We start from the raw sequence: 25,000 nt of genomic DNA, 5'->3' as shown, positions 1-25,000 counted from the left end.
ACAAGCCCATACACTGAGCATTACCCTGTCAAGACCACAAGCCCATACACTGAGCATTACCCTGTCAACACCACAAGCCCATACACTGAGCATTACCCTGTCAACACCACAAGCCCGTACACTGAGCATTACCCTGTCAAGGCCACAAGCCCATACACTGAGCATTACCCTGTCAAGGCCACAAGCCCATACACTGAGCATTACCCTGTCAACACCACAAGCCCATACACTGAGCATTACCCTGTCAAGACCACAAGCCCATACACTGAGCATTACCCTGTCAAGACCACAAGCCCATACACTGAGCATTACCCTGTCAACACCACAAGCCCGTACACTGAGCATTACCCTGTCAAGGCCACAAGCCCATACACTGAGCATTACCCTGTCAACACCACACGCCCATACACTGAGCATTACCCTGTCAACACCACAAGCCCATACACTGAGCATTACCCTGTCAAGGCCACAAGCCCATACACTGAGCATTACCCTGTCAAAGGCCACAAGCCCATACACTGAGCATTACCCTGTCAAGGCCACAAGCCCATACACTGAGCATTACCCTGTCAACACCACAAGCCCATACACTGAGCATTACCCTGTCAAGACCACAAGCCCATACACTGAGCATTACCCTGTCAACACCACAAGCCCATACACTGAGCATTACCCTGTCAAGACCACAAGCCCATACACTGAGCATTACCCTGTCAACACCACAAGCCCATACACTGAGCATTACCCTGTCAACACCACAAGCCCATACACTGAGCATTACCCTGTCAACACCACAAGCCCATACACTGAGCATTACCCTGTCAACACCACAAGCCCATACACTGAGCATTACCCTGTCAACACCACAAGACCATACACTGAGCATTACCCTGTCAAGACCACAAGCCCATACACTGAGCATTACCCTGTCAAGACCACAAGCCCATACACTGAGCATTACCCTGTCAAGACCACAAGCCCATACACTGAGCATTACCCTGTCAACACCACAAGCCCATACACTGAGCATTACCCTGTCAAGGCCACAAGCCCGTACACTGAGCATTACCCTGTCAAGGCCACAAGCCCGTACACTGAGCATTACCCTGTCAAGGCCACAAGCCCATACACTGAGCATTACCCTGTCAACACCACAAGCCCATACACTGAGCATTACCCTGTCAACACCACAAGCCCATACACTGAGCATTACCCTGTCAAGGCCACAAGCCCATACACTGAGCATTACCCTGTCAAGGCCACAAGCCCATACACTGAGCATTACCCTGTCAACACCACAAGCCCATACACTGAGCATTACCCTGTCAAGACCACAAGCCCATACACTTAGCATTACCCTGTCAACACCACAAGCCCGTACACTGAGCATTACCCTGTCAACACCACAAGCCCATACACTGAGCATTACCCTGTCAAGGCCACAAGCCCATACACTGAGCATTACCCTGTCAACACCACAAGCCCGTACACTGAGCATTACCCTGTCAAGACCACAAGACCATACACTGAGCATTACCCTGTCAAGACCACAAGCCCATACACTGAGCATTACCCTGTCAAGACCACATATTATCATGATACATATTCAGGATTGAAGTAACTCATGCTGGCCTTGACTTTACCCTGTAAATCTACATCCATTAAATGCTGTAGGGGAAACAGCTCTACCAATGTTAGTAGGGTTTCAGAGGTGGTTCTCTCTCCCGGAGTGGAGTGGAGTGGAGGGGAGGGGAGGGAGGGGACTAATAATATATAGAGGAGAGGAGAGGAGAGGAGAGGAGAGGATAGGGGAGGGGAGGAGAGGAGGAGGAGGAGGGGAGGGAGGGAGAGGAGAGGAGAGGAGAGGAGAGGGAGGGGAGGGAGGGGAGGGGAGGGAGAGTGTGTTAGGGCTAATAATATACAGGTGCTGTTATGGCTGGTTGGCTGATGTAAGAGTTGTGAAAACACCAGTAAGACCCACAGACAGTCAGCGTCAGGTCTGTCTCTCATGGACCATAGGAGACAGAGACGGGGTGGTCCAGCTGTCCTCCATGGCTCTACTGTTACCATGGTAACGTGATGTCTTTATATATCATGGTCCTGTCTTCTGTTTCATCCCTTTCTCCTGTCTTCCAACCCCCTCCCTCCCTCCCTCCCTCCCTCCAGTGGGATGCGATAACAGAGATGGATGAACAGAACCGACCTATCCATACCTTCCAGGTGTGTCATGTGATGGAGCCCAACCAGAACAACTGGCTACGGTCCAATTGGATCCAGCGCCAGGAAGCACAGAAGGTAATATATAGTATAATAATAATATAGTGTAATAATAATAATATAGTATAATATAATAATAATATACAGTATAATACTAATAATATACAGTATAATATAATAATAATAATATAATAATATAATAATAATAATAATATACAGTATAATACTAATAATATACAGTATAATAATAATATATAGTATAATACTAATAATATACAGTATAATACTAATACTAATATACAGTATAATACTAATACTAATATACAGTATAATACTAATAATATACAGTATAATACTAATAATAATATACTAATAATATATATAGTATAATAATAATATACAGTATAATAATAATATACAGTATAATATAATAATAATATACAGTATAATACTAATAATAATATATAATATAATAGTATAATAATAATAATATACAGTATAATAATAATAATAATATACAGTATAATACTAATAATATAATAGTATAATACTAATAATAATATACAGTATAATACTAATAATAATATACAGTATAATACTAATAATAATATACAGTATAATACTAATAATATATAGTATAATACTAATAATAATATACAGTATAATACTACTAATAATATACAGTATAATACTAATAATAATATACAGTATAATATACAGTATAATACTAATAATATACAGTATAATACTAATAATAATATACAGTATAATACTAATATACAGTATAATACTAATAATATACAGTATAATACTAATAATATATAGTATAATACTAATAATAATATACAGTATAATACTAATAATATACAGTATAATAATAATAATAATATACAGTATAATACTAATAATAATATACAGTATAATACTAATAATAATATACAGTATAATACTAATAATAATATACAGTATAATACTAATAATAATATACAGTATAATACTAATAATAATATACAGTATAATAATAATATACAGTATAATACTAATAATAATATACAGTATAATACTAATAATAATATACTAATAATAATACAGTATAATACAGTATAATAATAATAATATACAGTATAATACTAATAATATACAGTATAATACTAATAATAATATAGTATAATACTAATAATAATACAGTATAATATAAATACAGTATAATACTAATAATAATATACAGTATAATATAATAATATACAGTATAATACTAATAATAATATATAATACTAATAATATACAGTATAATACTAATAATAATATACAGTATAATAATAATAATAATATACAGTATAATACTAATAATAATATACAGTATAATACTAATAATATACAGTATAATACTAATATACAGTATAATACTAATATACAGTATAATACTAATAATATACAGTATAATACTAATAATATACAGTATAATACTAATAATAATATAGTATAATACTAATAATAATATACAGTATTATACTAATAATAATATAGTAGTATAATAATAATATACAGTATAATACTAATAATATACAGTATAATACAGAATAATATATAGTATAGTAATAATATACAGTATACTAATAATAATATACAGTATAATAATAATAATATACAGTATAACACTAATAATATATATATAGTAATAATAACAATAATACTATCCTAGTATAATACTAATAATAATATTCAGTATAATACTAATAATAATATACACCATAATAATAGCACAGAATAATATATATATAATAATTATATATATAATTTATAGTATAATACTAATAATAATATACACCAGGCAGCACAGAAGGTAATATATAATAATTTACAGTATAATTTATAGTATAATATAATAATAATATACAGTATAATACTAATAATAATATACAGTATAATACAGCTAATAATAATACAGAATATAATATAATAATAAGTATATATAATAATATATATAATAATATATAGTATAATACTAATAATAATATATAGAAGTATAATATATAGTATAATACTAATAATAATATACAGTATAATATATAGCATAATACTAATAATAATATACAGTATAATATATAGTATAATACTAATAATAATATACAGTATAATATATAGCATAATACTAATAATTATATACAGTATAATATATAGCATAATACTAATAATTATATACTAATAGATAGCACAGAAGGTAATATTTTATAATATACAGTATAATATACAGTATAATTGTAATAATAATATATGCCAGGCTGCATAGAAGGTAAATATATAATAACATACAGTATAATATATAGTATAGTTGTAATAATAATATACACCAGGCAGATAATATATAGTAATATATACAGTAATATACAGTATAATACTAATAATAATATACAGTATAATATACAGTATAATACTAATAATAATATACGTAGGCAGCACAGAAGATAATATATAATAATATACAGTATAATATATAGTATAATACTAATAATAATATACAGTATAATATATACAGTACAATACTAATAATAATAATATATAGGCAGCACAGAAGGTAATATATAATAATATACAGTATAATATATAGTATAATACTAATAATAATATACAGTATAATATAGTATATATAGTATAATAATAATAATAATATACAGTATAAGGCTAATAATAACATAAGTATAATATAATAATAATATAATAATATACAGTAGAATAATATATAGTAATTTGTTAATGTAATAATATACAGTATAATAAAGGTAATAAAGGTAATATATTGTGTAATAATATACAGTATAATAAAGGTAATAAAAGGTGTATGTTGTGTAATAATATACAGTATAATAATAATAAAGGTAATAAAAGGTGTATGTTGTGTTCCCTTCAGGTGTACGTGGAGCTGCGCTTCACCCTGAGAGACTGTAACTCCATCCCTTGGGTGTCTGGTACCTGCAAGGAGACCTTTAACCTCTTCTACCTCCAGACAGAGGAGCCACACGCCGCCGCCTCCCGCTTCAGACCCGCCGACTACGCCAAGGTCTACTTTTAGAGAATCCTACTTGTTACTTTTTTATTATATTTAAAAAAAAAACTCTTATTTGACCAGGTAAATTGACTGAGAACACGTTCTCATTTCCAGCAACGACCTGGGGAATAGTTACAGGGGAGAGGAGGAGGGGGATGAATGAGCCAATTGGAAGCTGGGGATTATTAGGTGGCCATGGTTTGAGGGCCAGGTTGGACATGTTAAACCCGGACACCGGGGTTAACACTCCTACTCTTGCGATAAATGCAATGGGATCTTTTAATGACCAAAGAGAGTCACCCGTTTAACGTCACATCTGAAAGATCCCACAGGACAATGTCCCCAATCACTGCCCTGGAACATTGGGATCTCCTTAGACCAGAGGGAAGAGTGCCTCCTTACTGGCCCTCTAACACCACTTCCACCAGCACCTGGTCTCCCATCCAGGGACCGACCAGGACCAACCCTGCTTAGCTTCAGAGGCAAGCCAGCGGTGGGATTCAGGGTGGGATGCTGCTGGCTAATTTTCACTTATTGGACTTTTTGTCTCATCATATATTGACATAGTGTTCTTCTCTTTCATATACCTTATTTACATGTTAATATCTGTGTGACAGACAAAGACAAAACAAAACCTGACCTAGTGTTCTTATTGGACTGTTTTCATAGCTGTTTCTATAGCTGTTGTTACTGAGGAGAGTTATTTCATAGTTGTTGTTACTGAGGAGAGTTATTTCATAGCTGTTGTTACTGAGGAGAGTTATTTCATAGCTGTTGTTACTGAGGAGAGTTTTTTTCATAGTTGTTGTTACTGTTAAAGAGGAGAGTTATTTCATAGTTGTTGTTACTGAGGAGAGTTATTTCATAGCTGTTGTTACTGTTAAAGAGGAGAGTTATTTCATAGCTGTTGTTACTGAGGAGAGTTATTTCATAGTTGTTGTTACTGTTAAAGAGGAGAGTTATTTCATAGCTGTTGTTACTGAGGAGAGTTATTTCATAGTTGTTACTGAGGAGAGTTATTTCTGTTACTGAGGAGAGTTATTTCATAGTTGTTGTTAAAGAGGAGAGTTATTTCATAGTTGTTACTGAGGAGAGTTATGTTACTGTTACTAAAGAGGAGAGTTATTTCATAGTTGTTGTTACTGAGGAGAGTTATTTCATAGTTGTTGTTACTGAGGAGAGTTATTTCATAGTTGTTACTGTTAAAGAGGAGAGTTATTTCATAGTTGTTGTTACTGTTAAAGAGGAGAGTTATTTCATAGCTGTTGTTACTGTTAAAGAGGAGAGTTATTTCATAGCTGTTGTTACTGTTAAAGAGGAGAGTTATTTCATAGTTGTTGTTACTGTTAAAGAGGAGAGTTATTTCATAGCTGTTGTTACTGAGGAGAGTTATTTCATAGCTGTTGTTACTGAGGAGAGTTATTTCATAGCTGTTGTTACTGTTAAAGAGGAGAGTTATTTCATAGCTGTTGTTACTGTTAAAGAGGAGAGTTATTTCATAGCTGTTGTTACTGTTACTGAGGAGAGTTATTTCATAGCTGTTGTTACTGAGGAGAGTTATTTCATAGCTGTTGTTACTGAGGAGAGTTATTTCATAGCTGTTGTTACTGTTATAGAGGAGAGTTATTTCATAGTTGTTGTTACTGAGGAGAGTTATTTCATAGTTGTTGTTACTGAGGAGAGTTATTTCATAGCTGTTGTTAAAGAGGAGAGTTATTTCATAGTTGTTGTTACTGTTACTGAGGAGAGTTATTTCATAGCTGTTGTTACTGAGGAGAGTTATTTCATAGTTGTTACTGTTAAAGAGGAGAGTTATTTCATAGTTGTTGTTACTGTTAAAGAGGAGAGTTATTTCATAGCTGTTGTTACTGTTCAAGAGGAGAGTTATTTCATAGTTGTTACTGTTAAAGAGGAGAGTTATTTCATAGTTGTTGTTACTGTTAAAGAGGAGAGTTATTTCATAGCTGTTGTTACTGAGGAGAGTTATTTCATAGTTGTTGTTACTGAGGAGAGTTATTTCATAGTTGTTACTGTTAAAGAGGAGAGTTATTTCATAGCTGTTGTTACTGAGGAGAGTTATTTCATAGCTGTTGTTACTGTTACTGAGGAGAGTTATTTCATAGCTGTTGTTACTGAGGAGAGTTATTTCATAGCTGTTGTTACTGAGGAGAGTTATTTCATAGCTGTTGTTAAAGAGGAGAGTTATTTCATAGCTGTTACTGTTACTGAGGAGAGGTATTTCATAGCTGTTGTTACTGTTAAAGAGGAGAGTTATTTCATAGCTGTTGTTACTGTTACTGAGGAGAGGTATTTCATAGTTGTTACTGAGGAGAGTTATTTCATAGCTGTTACTGTTCAAGAGGAGAGTTATTTTATAGCTGTTGTTACTGAGGAGAGTTATTTCATAGTTGTTGTTACTGTTACTGAGGAGAGTTATTTCATAGTTGTTACTGTTAAAGAGGAGAGTTATTTCATAGCTGTTGTTACTGTTAAAGAGGAGAGTTATTTCATAGTTGTTGTTACTGAGGAGAGTTATTTCATAGCTGTTGTTACTGTTACTGAGGAGAGTTATTTCATAGCTGTTGTTACTGTTAAAGAGGAGAGTTATTTCATAGTTGTTACTGTTAAAGAGGAGAGTTATTTCATAGCTGTTGTTACTGTTACTGAGGAGAGTTATTTCATAGCTGTTGTTACTGTTAAAGAGGAGAGGTATTTTATAGCTGTTGTTACTGTTAAAGAGGAGAGTTATTTCATAGCTGTTGTTACTGTTAAAGAGGAGAGTTATTTCATAGTTGTTGTTACTGTTACTGAGGAGAGTTATTTCATAGCTGTTGTTACTGTTAAAGAGGAGAGTTATTTCATAGTTGTTAAAGAGGAGAGTTATTTTAGTTGTTACTGTTAAAGAGGAGAGTTATTTCATAGTTGTTGTTACTGAGGAGAGTTATTTCATAGCTGTTGTTACTGAGGAGAGTTATTTCATAGTTGTTGTTACTGAGGAGAGTTATTTCATAGCTGTTGTTAAAGAGGAGAGTTATTTCATAGTTGTTGTTACTGTTACTGAGGAGAGTTATTTCATAGCTGTTGTTACTGTTAAAGAGGAGAGTTATTTCATAGCTGTTGTTACTGAGGAGAGTTATTTCATAGCTGTTGTTACTGTTAAAGAGGAGAGTTATTTCATAGCTGTTGTTACTGAGGAGAGTTATTTCATAGCTGTTTAAAGAGGAGAGTTATTTCTGTTACTGTTGAGGAGAGTTATTTCATAGCTGTTACTGTTAAAGAGGAGAGTTATTTCATAGTTGTTGTTACTGAGGAGAGTTATTTCATAGTTGTTGTTAAAGAGGAGAGTTATTTCATAGCTGTTGTTACTGTTACTGAGGAGAGTTATTTCATAGTTGTTGTTACTGAGGAGAGTTATTTCATAGTTGTTACTGTTAAAGAGGAGAGTTATTTCATAGCTGTTGTTACTGAGGAGAGTTATTTCATAGTTGTTACTGTTACTGAGGAGAGTTATTTCATAGTTGTTGTTAAAGAGGAGAGTTATTTCATAGTTGTTACTGTTAAAGAGGAGAGTTATTTCATAGTTGTTGTTACTGTTAAAGAGGAGAGTTATTTCATAGCTGTTGTTACTGTTAAAGAGGAGAGTTATTTCATAGTTGTTGTTACTGTTAAAGAGGAGAGTTATTTCATAGTTGTTGTTACTGTTAAAGAGGAGAGTTATTTCATAGCTGTTGTTACTGAGGAGAGTTATTTCATAGCTGTTGTTACTGAGGAGAGTTATTTCATAGTTGTTACTGTTAAAGAGGACAGTTATTTCATAGCTGTTGTTACTGTTAAAGCGGAGAGTTATTTCATAGTTGTTACTGTTAAAGAGGAGAGTTATTTCATAGTTGTTGTTACTGAGGAGAGTTATTTCATAGCTATTGTTACTGTTAAAGAGGAGAGTTATTTCATAGTTGTTGTTACTGAGGAGAGTTATTTCATAGTTGTTGTTACTGTTAAAGAGGAGAGTTATTTCATAGCTGTTGTTACTGAGGAGAGTTATTTCATAGCTGTTGTTACTGTTAAAGAGGAGAGTTATTTCATAGTTGTTGTTACTGTTAAAGAGGAGAGTTATTTCATAGCTGTTGTTAAAGAGGAGAGTTATTTCATAGCTGTTGTTAAAGAGGAGAGTTATTTCATAGCTGTTGTTACTGTTAAAGAGGAGAGTTATTTCATAGCTGTTGTTAAAGAGGAGAGTTATTTCATAGTTGTTGTTAAAGAGGAGAGTTATTTCATAGCTGTTGTTACTGAGGAGAGTTATTTCATAGTTGTTGTTACTGTTAAAGAGGAGAGTTATTTCATAGTTGTTGTTACTGTTAAAGAGGAGAGTTATTTCATAGTTGTTGTTACTGAGGAGAGTTATTTCATAGCTGTTGTTAAAGAGGAGAGTTATTTCATAGTTGTTGTTACTGAGGAGAGTTATTTCATAGCTGTTGTTAAAGAGGAGAGTTATTTCATAGCTGTTGTTAAAGAGGAGAGTTATTTCATAGCTGTTGTTAAATATGAGAGTTATTTCATAGCTGTTGTTACTGAGGAGAGTTATTTCATAGCTGTTGTTACTGTTACTGAGGAGAGTTATTTCATAGCTGTTGTTACTGTTAAAGAGGAGAGTTATTTCATAGCTGTTGTTACTGAGGAGAGTTATTTCATAGCTGTTGTTAAAGAGGAGAGTTATTTCATAGCTGTTGTTACTGAGGAGAGTTATTTCATAGCTGTTGTTACTGTTAAAGAGGAGAGTTATTTCATAGTTGTTGTTAAAGAGGAGAGTTATTTCATAGTTGTTGTTAAAGAGGAGAGTTATTTCATAGCTGTTGTTAAAGAGGAGAGTTATTTCATAGCTGTTGTTAAAGAGGAGAGTTATTTCATAGCTGTTGTTACTGAGGAGAGTTATTTCATAGCTGTTGTTACTGTTACTGAGGAGAGTTATTTCATAGCTGTTGTTACTGTTAAAGAGGAGAGTTATTTCATAGCTGTTGTTACTGAGGAGAGTTATTTCATAGTTGTTGTTACTGAGGAGAGTTATTTCATAGTTGTTGTTACTGTTAAAGAGGAGAGTTATTTCATAGCTGTTACTGTTAAAGAGGAGAGTTATTTCATAGTTGTTGTTACTGAGGAGAGTTATTTCATAGTTGTTGTTACTGTTAAAGAGGAGAGTTATTTCATAGCTGTTACTGTTAAAGAGGAGAGTTATTTCATAGTTGTTGTTACTGAGGAGAGTTATTTCATAGTTGTTACTGTTAAAGAGGAGAGTTATTTCATAGTTGTTACTGTTAAAGAGGAGAGTTATTTCATAGTTGTTGTTACTGAGGAGAGTTATTTCATAGTTGTTGTTAAAGAGGGGAGTTATTTCATAGCTGTTGTTACTGTTACTGAGGAGAGTTATTTCATAGCTGTTGTTACTGTTACTGAGGAGAGTTATTTCATAGTTGTTACTGTTAAAGAGGAGAGTTATTTCATAGCTGTTGTTACTGAGGAGAGTTATTTCATAGTTGTTACTGTTAAAGAGGAGAGTTATTTCATAGTTGTTACTGTTAAAGAGGAGAGTTATTTCATAGTTGTTGTTACTGTTAAAGAGGAGAGTTATTTCATAGTTGTTGTTACTGAGGAGAGTTATTTCATAGCTGTTGTTACTGAGGAGAGTTATTTCATAGCTGTTGTTACTGAGGAGAGTTATTTCATAGCTGTTACTGTTATAGAGGAGAGTTATTTCATAGTTGTTGTTACTGAGGAGAGTTATTTCATAGCTGTTGTTACTGAGGAGAGTTATTTCATAGTTGTTGTTACTGAGGAGAGTTATTTCATAGTTGTTGTTACTGAGGAGAGTTATTTCATAGCTGTTGTTACTGTTAAAGCGGAGAGTTATTTCATAGTTGTTGTTAAAGAGGAGAGTTATTTCATAGTTGTTACTGTTCAAGAGGAGAGTTATTTCATAGCTGTTGTTACTGAGGAGAGTTATTTCATAGTTGTTGTTACTGTTAAAGAGGAGAGTTATTTCATAGCTGTTACTGTTAAAGAGGGGAGTTATTTCATAGCTGTTGTTACTGTTAAAGAGGAGAGTTATTTCATAGTTGTTGTTACTGAGGAGAGTTATTTCATAGCTGTTACTGTTAAAGAGGAGAGTTATTTCATAGTTGTTGTTAAAGAGGAGAGTTATTTCATAGTTGTTGTTACTGAGGAGAGTTATTTCATAGTTGTTGTTAAAGAGGGGAGTTATTTCATAGCTGTTGTTACTGTTACTGAGGAGAGTTATTTCATAGCTGTTGTTACTGTTACTGAGGAGAGTTATTTCATAGTTGTTACTGTTAAAGAGGAGAGTTATTTCATAGTTGTTGTTACTGAGGAGAGTTATTTCATAGCTGTTGTTACTGTTAAAGAGGAGAGTTATTTCATAGCTGTTGTTACTATTTCATAGTTGTTGTTACTGTTAAAGAGGAGAGTTATTTCATAGTTGTTGTTACTGTTAAAGGAGAGTTATTTCATAGCTGTTAAAGAGGAGAGTTGTTACTGTTACTGAGGAGAGTTATTTCATAGCTGTTGTTACTGTTAAAGAGGAGAGTTATTTCATAGCTGTTGTTATTGTTAAAGAGGAGAGTTATTTCATAGCTGTTGTTACTGAGGAGAGTTATTTCATAGCTGTTACTGTTATAGAGGAGAGTTATTTCATAGTTGTTGTTACTGAGGAGAGTTATTTCATAGCTGTTGTTACTGAGGAGAGTTATTTCATAGTTGTTGTTACTGAGGAGAGTTATTTCATAGTTGTTGTTACTGAGGAGAGTTATTTCATAGTTGTTGTTTATTTCATGTTGTTACTGTTAAAGGAGAGTTATTTCATAGTTGTTGTTACTGAGGAGAGTTATTTCATAGTTGTTGTTACTGAGGAGAGTTATTTCATAGTTGTTGTTACTGAGGAGAGTTATTTTATAGCTGTTGTTACTGAGGAGAGTTATTTCATAGTTGTTACTGTTAAAGAGGAGAGTTATTTCATAGTTGTTGTTACTGAGGAGAGTTATTTCATAGTTGTTGTTACTGTTAAAGAGGAGAGTTATTTCATAGCTGTTGTTAAAGAGGAGAGTTATTTCATAGCTGTTGTTACTGAGGAGAGTTATTTCATAGCTGTTGTTACTGTTAAAGAGGAGAGTTATTTCCTCATTTAATGGTGCTGTGACACTACTACCCAGGTGCATATGATGAAAAACATATTGATTTGATTTGAAGGTGGACACCATTGCTGCCGATGAGAGCTTCACACAGACGGACCTGGGCGACCGCGTTCTGCGCCTCAACACGGAGGTGAGTTTGGTTGAATATTATATTCATTACGTTCTTAAACTTCAGGGCTCTTTTGTCTCTTTGTTTTCTCTCGCGATATTTATTTTTAAAAAATATATCTATTTTCATTAGAATTTCAGGGCAGAACTACAGATTTTTACCTTATCAGTTCAAGGATTCGATCTAGCAACCTTTCGCTAGGCTACCTGCCACCTCTACACTCTAACCACTAGGCTACCTGCCGCCTCTACACTCTAACCACTAGGCTACCTGCCACCTCTACACTCTAACCACTAGGCTACCTGTCGCCTCTACACTCTAACCACTAGGCTACCTGTCGCCTCTACACTCTAACCACTAGGCTACCTGTCGCCTCTACACTCTAACCACTAGGCTACCTGCCACCTCTACACTCTAACCACTAGGCTACCTGCCACCTCTACACTCTAACCACTAGGCTACCTGCCACCTCTACACTCTAACCACTAGGCTACCTGCCTCCTCTACACTCTAACCACTAGACTACATGCCTCCTCTACACTCTAACCACTAGGCTACCTGCCACCTCTACACTCTAACCACTAGGCTACCTGCCACCTCTACACTCTAACCACTAGGCTACCTGCCACCTCTACACTCTAACCACTAGGCTACCTGCCACCTCTACACTCTAACCACTAGGCTACCTGCCACCTCTACACTCTAACCACTAGGCTCTAACCACTAGGCTACCTGCCACCTCTACACTCTAACCACTAGGCTACCTGCCGCCTCTACACTCTAACCACTAGGCTACCTGCCACCTCTACACTCTAACCACTAGGCTACCTGCCACCTCTACACTCTAACCACTAGGTTCTAACCACTAGGCTACCTGCCACCTCTACACTCTAACCACTAGGCTACCTGCCACCTCTACACTCTAACCACTAGGTTCTAACCACTAGGCTACCTGCTTCCCCCACACTCTAACCACTAGACTACCTGCCACCTCTACACTCTAACCACTAGACTACCTGCCTCCTCTACACTCTAACCACTAGGCTACCTGCCGCCTCTACACTCCAACCATTAGGCTACCTGCCACCTCTACACTCTAACCATTAGGCTACCTGCCTCCTCTACACTCTAACCACTAGGCTACCTGCCTCCTCTACACTCGAACAACTAGGTTACCTGCCACCTCTACACTCTAACCACTAGGCTACCTGCCTCCTCTACACTCTAACCACTAGGCTACCTGCCTCCTCTACACTCTAACCACTAGACTACCTGTTGCCTCTACACTCTAACCACTAGGCTACCTGCCTCCTCTACACTCTAACCATTAGGCTACCTGCCTCCTCTACACTCTAACCACTAGACTACCTGACCCAGACATACTGTAACACAACACAGCCACGACCCAGACATAACACAACACAGCCACGACCCAGACATAACACAACACAGCCACGACCCAGACATAATGTAACACAACACAGCCACGACCCAGGCATACTGTAACACAACACAGCCACGACCCAGGCATACTGTAACACAACACAGCCACGACCCAGACATACTGTAACACAACACAGCCACGACCCAGACATAACACAACACAGCTACGACCCAGACATACTGTAACACAACACAGCCACGACCCAGACATACTGTAACACAACACAGCCACGACCCAGACGTAACACAACACAGCCACGACCCAGACATACTGTAACACAACACAGCCATGACCCAGACATACTGTAAAACAACACAGCTACGACCCAGACATAACAGAACACAGCCACGACCCAGACATAACAGAACACAGCCACGACCCAGACATAACACAACACAGCCACGACCCAGACATAACACAACACAGCCACGACCCAGACATAACACAACCCACCACGACCCAGACATACTGTACCACAACACAGCCACGACCCAGGCATACTGTAACACAACACAGCCACGACCCAGACATACTGTAACACAACACAGCCACGACCCAGACATACTGTAACACAACACAGCCACGACCCAGACATACTGTAACACAACACAGCCACGACCCAGACATACTGTAACACAACACAGCCACGACCCAGACATACTGTAACACAACACAGCTACGACCCAGACATACTGTAACACAACACAGCCACGACCCAGACATACTGTAACACAACACAGCTACGACCCAGACATACTGTAACACAACACAGCTACGACCCAGACATACTGTAACCCACTACGACCCAGACATACTGTAACCCAACACAGCCACGACCCAGACATACTGTAACACAACACGACCCAGACATACTGTAACACAACACAGCCATGACCCAGACATACTGTAACACAACACAGCATACTGACCCAGACATACTGTAACACAACACAGCCACGACCCAGACATACTGTAACACAACACAGCCACGACCCAGACATACTGTAACACAACACAGCCACGACCCAGACATACTGTAACACAACACAGCCACGACCCAGACATACTGTAACACAACACAGCCACGACCCAGACATACTGTAACACAACACAGCCACGACCCAGACATACTGTAACACAACACAGCCACGACCCAGACATACTGTAACACAACACAGCCACGACCCAGACATACTGTAACACAACACAGCCACGACCCAGACATACTGTAACCCACTACGACCCAGACATACTGTAACACAACACAGCTACGACCCAGACATACTGTAACATACGACCCAGACATAACAGAACACAGCCACGACCCAGACATACTGTAACACAACACAGCCACGACCCAGACATACTGTAACCCAGACATACTGTAACCACAACACAGCCACGACCCAGACATACTGTAACACAACACAGCCACGACCCAGACATACTGTAACACAACACAGCCACGACCCAGACATACTGTAAACAACACACCACGACCCAGACATACTGCTACGACCCAGACATACTGTAACCAACACAGCCACGACCCAGACATACTGTAACACAACCCAGACATACTGTAACCCACACGACCCAGACATACTGTAACCCACACAGACCCAGACATACTGTAACACAACACAGCCACGACCCAGACATACTGTAACACAACACAGCCACGACCCAGACATACTGTAACACAACACAGACCCAGACATACTGTAACACAACACAGCCAGACCCAGACATACTGTAACACAACACAGCTACGACCCAGACATACTGTAACACAACACAGCCACGACCCAGACATACTGTAACACAACACAGCCACGACCCAGACATACTGTAACCCACTACGACCCAGACATACTGTAACACAACACAGCCACGACCCAGACATACTGTAACAGCCACGACCCAGACATACTGTAACACAACACAGCCACGACCCAGACATACTGTAACACAACACAGCCACGACCCAGACATACTGTAACACAACACAGCCACGACCCAGACATACTGTAACACAACACAGCCACGACCCAGACATACTGTAACACAACACAGCTACGACCCAGACATACTGTAACACAACACAGCCACGACCCAGACATACTGTAAACACAACACAGCCACGACCCAGACATACTGTAACACAACACAGCCACGACCCAGACATACTGTAACCCACTACGACCCAGACATACTGTAACACAACACAGCCACGACCCAGACATACTGTAACCCACTACGACCCAGACATACTGTAACACAACACAGCTACGACCCAGACATACTGTAACCCACTACGACCCAGACATACTGTAACCCAACACAGCCACGACCCAGACATACTGTAACCCACTACGACCCAGACATACTGTAACCCACTACGACCCAGACATACTGTAACCCACTACGACCCAGACATACTGTAACCCACTACGACCCAGACATACTGTAACCCACAGCCACGACCCAGACATACTGTAACCCACAACCCAGACATACTGTAACCCAGCTACGACCCAGACATACTGTAACCCACTACGACCCAGACATACTGTAACCCACTAACCCAGACATACTGTAACCCACTACGACCCAGACATACTGTAACCCACTCACGACCCAGACATACTGTAACCCACTACGACCCAGACATACTGTAACCCACTACGACCCAGACATACTGTAACCCACTACGACCCAGACATACTGTAACCCACTACGACCCAGACATACTGTAACCCACTACGACCCAGACATACTGTAACCCACTACGACCCAGACATACTGTAACCCACTACGACCCAGACATACTGTAACCCACTACGACCCAGACATACTGTAACACAACACAGCCACGACCCAGACATACTGTAACCCACTACGACCCAGACATACTGTAACCCACTACGACCCAGACATACTGTAACCCACTACGACCCAGACATACTGTAACCCACTACGACCCAGACATACTGTAACCCAGACATACTGTAACCCACCCAGACATACTGTAACCCACTACGACCCAGACATACTGTAACCCACTACGACCCAGACATACTGTAACCCACTACGACCCAGACATACTGTAACCCACTACGACCCAGACATACTGTAACCCACTACGACCCAGACATACTGTAACCCACTACGACCCAGACATACTGTAACCCACTACGACCCAGACATACTGTAACCCACTACGACCCAGACATACTGTAACCCACTACGACCCAGACATACTGTAACCCACTACGACCCAGACATACTGTAACCCACTACGACCCAGACATACTGTAACCCACTACGACCCAGACATACTGTAACCCACTACGACCCAGACATACTGTAACCCACTACGACCCAGACATACTGTAACCCACTACGACCCAGACATACTGTAACCCACTACGACCCAGAAGTAACAAAATATGGACTCTTAGGGTAGAGGCCTCGCCACAGGTCTTTACGGAGCCATGTTGAATCTATAGTAATATATATGGACTCTTAGGGTAGAGGCCTGGGAGCCATGTTGAATCTATAATAATATATATGGACTCTTAGGGTAGAGGCCTGGGAGCCATGTTGAATCTATAGTAATATATATGGACTCTTAGGGTAGAGGCCTGGGAGCCATGTTGAATCTATAATAATATATATGGACTCTTAGGGTAGAGGACTGGGAGCCATGTTGAATCTATATAATATATATGGACTCTTAGGGTAGAGGCCTGGGAGCCATGTTGAATCTATAATAATATATATGGACTCTTAGGGTAGAGGACTGGGAGCCATGTTGAATCTATAATAATATATATGGACTCTTAGGGTAGAGGCCTGGGAGCCATGTTGAATCTATAATAATATATATGGACTCTTAGGGTAGAGGCCTGGGAGCCATGTTGAATCTATAATAATATATATGGACACTTAGGGTAGAGGCCTGGGAGCCATGTTGAATCTATAATAATATATATGGACTCTTAGGGTAGACGTCTTTAACGGAGCCATGTTGAATCTATAATAATATATATGGACTCTTAGGGTAGAGGACTGGGAGCCATGTTGAATCTATAATAATATATATGGACTCTTAGGGTAGAGGCCTGGGAGCCATGTTGAATCTATAATAATATATATGGACTCTTAGGGTAGAGGCCTGGGAGCCATGTTGAATCTATAATAATATATATGGACTCTTAGGGTAGAGGCCTGGGAGCCATGTTGAATCTATAATAATATATATGGACTCTTAGGGTAGAGGACTGGGAGCCATGTTGAATCTATAATAATATATATGGACTCTTAGGGTAGACGTCTTTAACGGAGCCATGTTGAATCTATAATAATGTATATGGACACTTAGGGTAGAGGCCTGGGAGCCATGTTGAATCTATAATAATATATATGGACTCTTAGGGTAGAGGCCTGGGAGCCATGTTGAATCTATAATAATATATATGGACTCTTAGGGTAGAGGACTGGGAGCCATGTTGAATCTATAATAATATATATGGACTCTTAGGGTAGAGGCCTGGGAGCCATGTTGAATCTATAGTAATATATATGGACTCTTAGGGTAGAGGACTGGGAGCCATGTTGAATCTATAGTAATATATATGGACTCTTAGGGTAGAGGCCTGGGAGCCATGTTGAATCTATAATAATATATATGGACTCTTAGGGTAGAGGACTGGGAGCCATGTTGAATCTATAATAATATATATGGACTCTTAGGGTAGAGGACTGGGAGCCATGTTGAATCTATAGTAATATATATGGACTCTTAGGGTAGAGGCCTGGGAGCCATGTTGAATCTATAATAATATATATGGACTCTTAGGGTAGAGGCCTGGGAGCCATGTTGAATCTATAATAATATATATGGACTCTTAGGGTAGAGGCCTGGGAGCCATGTTGAATCTATAATAATATATATGGACTCTTAGGGTAGAGGCCTGGGAGCCATGTTGAATCTATAGTAATATATATGGACTCTTAGGGTAGACTTACTGGGAGCCATGTTGAATCTATAATAATATATATGGACTCTTAGGTAGAGGACTACGGAGCCATGTTGAATCTATATAATATATATGGACTCTTAGGGTAGAGGCCTGGGAGCCATGTTGAATCTATAGTAATATATATGGACTCTTAGGGTAGAGGACTGGGAGCCATGTTGAATCTATAATAATATATATGGACTCTTAGGGTAGAGGACTGGGAGCCATGTTGAATCTATAGTAATATATATGGACTCTTAGGGTCTTACTGACTTACTAGAGGACTGGGAGCCATGTTGAATCTATAGTAATATATATGGACTCTTAGGGTAGAGGACTGGGAGCCATGTTGAATCTATAATAATATATATGGACTCTTAGGGTAGAGGACTGGGAGCCATGTTGAATCTATAGTAATATATATGGACTCTTAGGGTAGAGGACTGGGAGCCATGTTGAATCTATAGTAATATATATGGACTCTTAGGGTAGAGGCCTGGGAGCCATGTTGAATCTATAGTAATATATATGGACTCTTAGGGTAGACGTCTTTACGGAGCCATGTTGAATCTATAGTAATATATATGGACTCTTAGGGTAGAGGACTGGGAGCCATGTTGAATCTATAGTAATATATATGGACTCTTAGGGTAGAGGCCTGGGAGCCATGTTGAATCTATAATAATATATATGGACTCTTAGGGTAGAGGACTGGGAGCCATGTTGAATCTATAATAATATATATGGACTCTTAGGGTAGAGGCCTGGGAGCCATGTGAATCTATAGTAATATATATGGACTCTTAGGGTAGAGGCCTGGGAGCCATGTTGAATCTATAGTAATATATATGGACTCTTAGGGTAGCCAGTTGAATCTGGGAGACCATGACCTTGAATCTATAGTAATATATATGGACTATTAGGGTAGAGGACTGGGAGCCATGTTGAATCTATAATAATATATATGGACTCTTAGGGTAGAGGACTGGGAGCCATGTTGAATCTATAATAATATATATGGACTCTTAGGGTAGAGGACTGGGAGCCATGTTGAATCTATAATAATATATATGGACTCTTAGGGTAGACATCTTTACGGAGCCATGTTGAATCTATAGTAATATATATGGACTCTTAGGGTAGAGGACTGGGAGCCATGTTGAATCTATAGTAATATATATGGACTCTTAGGGTAGAGGCCTGGGAGCCATGTTGAATCTATAATAATATATATGGACTCTTAGGGTAGAGGCCTGGGAGCCATGTTGAATCTATAATAATATATATGGACTCTTAGGGTAGAGGCCTGGGAGCCATGTTGAATCTATAATAATATATATGGACTCTTAGGGTAGAGGACTGGGAGCCATGTTGAATCTATAGTAATATATATGGACTCTTAGGGTAGAGGCCTGGGAGCCATGTTGAATCTATAATAATATATATGGACTCTTAGGGTAGACGCCTGGGAGCCATGTTGAATCTATAATAATATATATGGACTCTTAGGGTAGACGTCTTTACGGAGCCATGTTGAATCTCCCTGTTACTGCCCTTATAATAGATGCTGTTTGAGAGGAGAGGTCATTTCATTGTGTAGCCTCCGCTCTACTGTAAGCCTATGACAAATAAAAACGTTCCTTTGATTTGAGGTCAGAGAGGTCGGCCCCGTGACCCAGAAGGGCTTCTACCTGGCGTTCCAGGATGTGGGGGCGTGTATCGCTCTGGTCTCCGTCAAGGTGTTCTACAAGGTATTGTGATGTTTATGTATTATATCTGTCTGTCTGTCTGTCTGTCTGTCTGTCTGTCTAACTGTCTGTCTGTCTGTCTGTCTGTCTGTGACTTACTGACTTACTGACTTACTGACTTGACTTGACTTGACTTGACGCATGTTGTGAAAGTATTCACCCCCCTGGCTTTTTTCCTATTTTGTTGCCTTACAACCTGAAATTAAAATGGATTTTAGGGGGGGTTCATATAATTTGATTTACACAATATGCCGACCACTTTGAAGATGCAAAATATTTTTTATTGTGAAACAAACAAGAAATAGGACAAAAAAACATACATCTTGAGCGTGCGTAACTATTCACCCCCCAAAGTCAATACTTTGTAGAGACACCTTTTGCAGCAAATAGCTGCACGTCTCTTGGGGTGTGTCTTTATAAGCTTGGCACATCTAGCCACTGGGATTTTTGCCCATTCTTCAAGGCAAAACTGCTCCAGCTCCTTCAAGTTGGATGGGTTCTACTGGTGTACAGCAATCTTTAAGTCATACCACAGATTCTCAAATGGATTGAGGTCTGGGCTTTGACAAGGCCTTTCCAAGACATTTAAATGTTTCCCCTTAAACCACTCAAGTGTTACTTTAGCAGTATGCTTAGGGTCATTGTCCTGCTGGAAGGTGAACCTCCGTCCCAGTCTCAAATCTCTGGAAGACTGAAACAGGTTTCCCTTAAGAATTTCCCTGTATTTGGCACCATCCATTATTCCTTAAATTCTGACCAGTTTCTCAGTCCCTGCCGATGAAAAACATGGATGGTGTTCTCGGGGTGATAAGAGGTGTTGGGTTTGCGCCAGACATAGCGTTTTCCTTGATGGCCAAAAAGCTGACCAGAGTACCTTCTTCCATATGTTTTGGGAGTCTCCCATATGCCTTTTGGTGAACACCAAACGTGTTTGCTTTTTTCTGGCCACTCTTCCATAAAGCCCAGCTCTGTGGAGTGTACGGCTTAAAGTGGTCCAATGGACAGATACTCCAATCTCCGCTGTGGAGCTTTGCAGCTCCTTCAGGGTCATCTTTGGTCTCTTTGGTGCCTCTCTGATTAATGCCCTCCTTACCTGGTCTGTGAGTTTTGGTGGGCGGCCCTCTCTTGGCGGGTTTGTTGTGGTGCCATATTCTTCAAAGTTTCTGATATTTTTTTATAACCTAACCCTGATCTGTACTTCTCCACAACTTTGTCCCTGACCTGTTTGGAGAGCTGCTTGGTCTTCATGGTGCCGCTTGCTTGGTGGTGCCCCTTGCTTAGTGGTGTTGCAGACTCTGGGGCCTTTCAGAACAGGTGTATATATACTGAGATCATGTGACTCTTGGACTGCACACAGGTGGACTTTATTTAACTAATTATGTGGCTTCAGAAGGTAATTGGTTGCACCAGATCTTATTTAGGGGCTTCATAGCAAAGGGGGTGAATACATATACACTTCATAGTAAAGATGGTGAATACATATACACTTCATAGTAAAGATGGTGAATACATATACACTTCATAGTAAAGGGGGTGAATACATATACACACGTATTGTTTTTTTCACCAATTTGGACTATTTTGTGTATGTCCATTACATGAAATACAAATATAAATCAATTTAAATTACAGTTTGTAATGCAACAAGAACTCCAAGGGGGATGAATACTTTTCAAGGCCCTGTACTGACTTTCTATCTCTGTCCTTATCGAAGCGCTGTCCATCCACTCTGAGGAACCTGGCAGCGTTCCCAGACACGGTACCAAGGGTGGACTCCTCCTCGCTGGTGGAGGTGCGGGGAGCGTGCGTGGAGAACGCAGAGGAAAGGGACACGCCCAAACTGTACTGTGGGGCGGACGGGGACTGGCTGGTTCCTCTGGGGCGATGCGTCTGTAGTCTGGGACATGAGGAGATTGACGGATTCTGCCAGGGTGAGTTGTGGCTTACATTGCCCCCTGGGCATAGATATCAGTTCAGTTTTGATATAAATTTGGTTGTCAAAATACGTGAATTCAACGTGAAATCAACAAAAAACATTCACCACGTCATTGGATTTAGGTTAAACGTTGGGTGACAAAAATACGAAATTTCAAATCCAATCAGTTTTACACATCATCACGTGGAATTGTTTTGTTTAAATGACATGGAAACAACGTTGATCAAACCAGTTGTTGCCCAGTGGGTTCATAGTGCTTTATATTGTTGTGTGCTTATTCGGGCCCAATTAGTCGACTGTCTGGCGGGAGAGACATACATTGTGCAATTTAGCCTTCACAATGGATTAGTCTCCACCTTCACAATGGATTAGTCTCAACCTTCACAATGGATTAGTCACCACCTTCCGGAGACACCTGAAACCCCACCTCTTTAAGGAATACCTAGGATAGGATAAAGTAATCCTTCTCTCTCACCCCCCTTAAAAGACTTAGATGCACTATTGTAAAGTGGCTGTTCCACTGGATGTCATAAGGTGAAAGCACCAATTTGTAAGTCGCTCTGGATAAGAGCGTCTGCTAAATGACGTAAATGTAAATGTAAATGTCGATTGTTTGGCCAATAGGCTGTTGGTCTATGTTTTTGGGGTCGAGCAGTAGCAAATATATATATATATTATTTATGGCACATGAGACTCCTGTCTTATTCGTGCCCATTTTAGTGAACTAATCCAAAGTGTGAAGGCAGAGACTAATTCATTGTGAAGGCCGAGACTAATCCATTGTGAAGGCCGAGACTAATCCATTGTGAAGGCCGAGACTAATCCATTGTGAGGGCCGAGACTAATCCATTGTGAAGGCCGAGACTAATCCATTGTGAAGACCGAGACTAATCCATTGTGAAGGCCGAGACTAATCCATTGTGAAGGCCGAGACTAATCCATTGTGAAGGCCGAGACTAATCCATTGTGAAGGTTGAGGCTAATCCATTGTGAAGGTGGAGACTAATCCATTGTCAGGGCTGAGACTAATCCAATGTGAAGGCCGAGACTAATCCATTGTGAAGGCCGAGACTAATCCATTGTGAAGGCCGAGACTAATCCATTGTGAAGGTCGAGACTAATCCATTGTGAAGACTAATCCATGTCAGGCCGAGACTAATCCATTGTGAAGGCCGAGACTAATCCATTGTCAGGGCCGAGACTAATCCATTGTGAAGTCCGAGACTAATCCATTGTGAAGGTCGAGACTAATCCATTGTCAGGACCGAGACTAATCCATTGTGAAGGCCGAGACTAATCCATTGTGAAGGCCGAGACTAATCCATTGTGAAGGTGGAGACTAATCCATTGTGAAGGTTGAGACTAATCCATTGTGAAGGTGGAGACTAATCCATTGTCAGGGCTGAGACTAATCCATTGTGAAGGTGGAGACTAATCCATTGTGAAGGCCGAGACTAATCCATTGTCAGGACCGAGACTAATCCATTGTGAAGGTGGAGACTAATCCATTGTGAAGGCCGAGACTAATCCATTGTGAAGGTGGAGACTAATCCATTGTGAAGGCCGAGACTAATCCATTGTCAGGACCGAGACTAATCCATTGTGAGGGCCGAGACTAATCCATTGTGAAGGTGGAGACTAATCCATTGTGAAGGTCTAGGGAGAAGACCGAGACTAATCCATTGTGAAGGCGGAGACTAATCCATTGTGAAGGTTGAGACTAATCCATTGTGAAGGTGGAGACTAATCCATTGTGAAGGTTGAGACTAATCCATTGTGAAGGTGGAGACTAATCCATTGTGAAGGTGGAGACTAATCCATTGTCAGGGCCGAGACTAATCCATTGTGAAGGTGGAGACTAATCCATTGTGAAGGTGGAGACTAATCCATTGTGGAGGTGGAGACTAATCCATTGTGAAGGCCGAGACTAATCCATTGTGAAGGCCGAGACTAATCCATTGTGAGGGCCGAGACTAATCCATTGTGAAGGCCGAGACTAATCCATTGTGAAGGCCGAGACTAATCCATTGTGAAGGCCGAGACTAATCCATTGTCAGGACCGAGACTAATCCATTGTGAAGGCCGAGACTAATCCATTGTGGAGGTGGAGACTAATCCATTGTCAGGACCGAGACTAATCCAATGTGAAGGTGGAGACTAATCCATTGTGAAGGTGGAGACTAATCCATTGTGAAGGTGGAGACTAATCCATTGTGAAGGTGGAGACTAATCCATTGTGAAGGTGGAGACTAATCCATTGTGAAGGTGGAGACT

At 39.2% G+C, this 25,000-nt stretch overlaps 1 pseudogene; it reads left to right on the top strand.

Moving 5' to 3' along the window:
• The first annotated feature begins 2,008 nt into the window (after nt 1-2,008).
• The window catches only part of LOC135572488 (ephrin type-A receptor 6-like), a 270,050-nt pseudogene continuing 247,058 nt past the window's right edge, over nt 2,009-25,000 (top strand).

Source organism: Oncorhynchus nerka, linkage group LG2 (genome assembly GCF_034236695.1).
Source record: "Oncorhynchus nerka isolate Pitt River linkage group LG2, Oner_Uvic_2.0, whole genome shotgun sequence".
In the NCBI taxonomy this organism is placed as follows: Eukaryota; Metazoa; Chordata; class Actinopteri; order Salmoniformes; family Salmonidae; genus Oncorhynchus; species Oncorhynchus nerka.
Note: the sequence above shows the minus strand (reverse complement) of the source record. Positions and strands in the feature narration are given on the sequence as shown.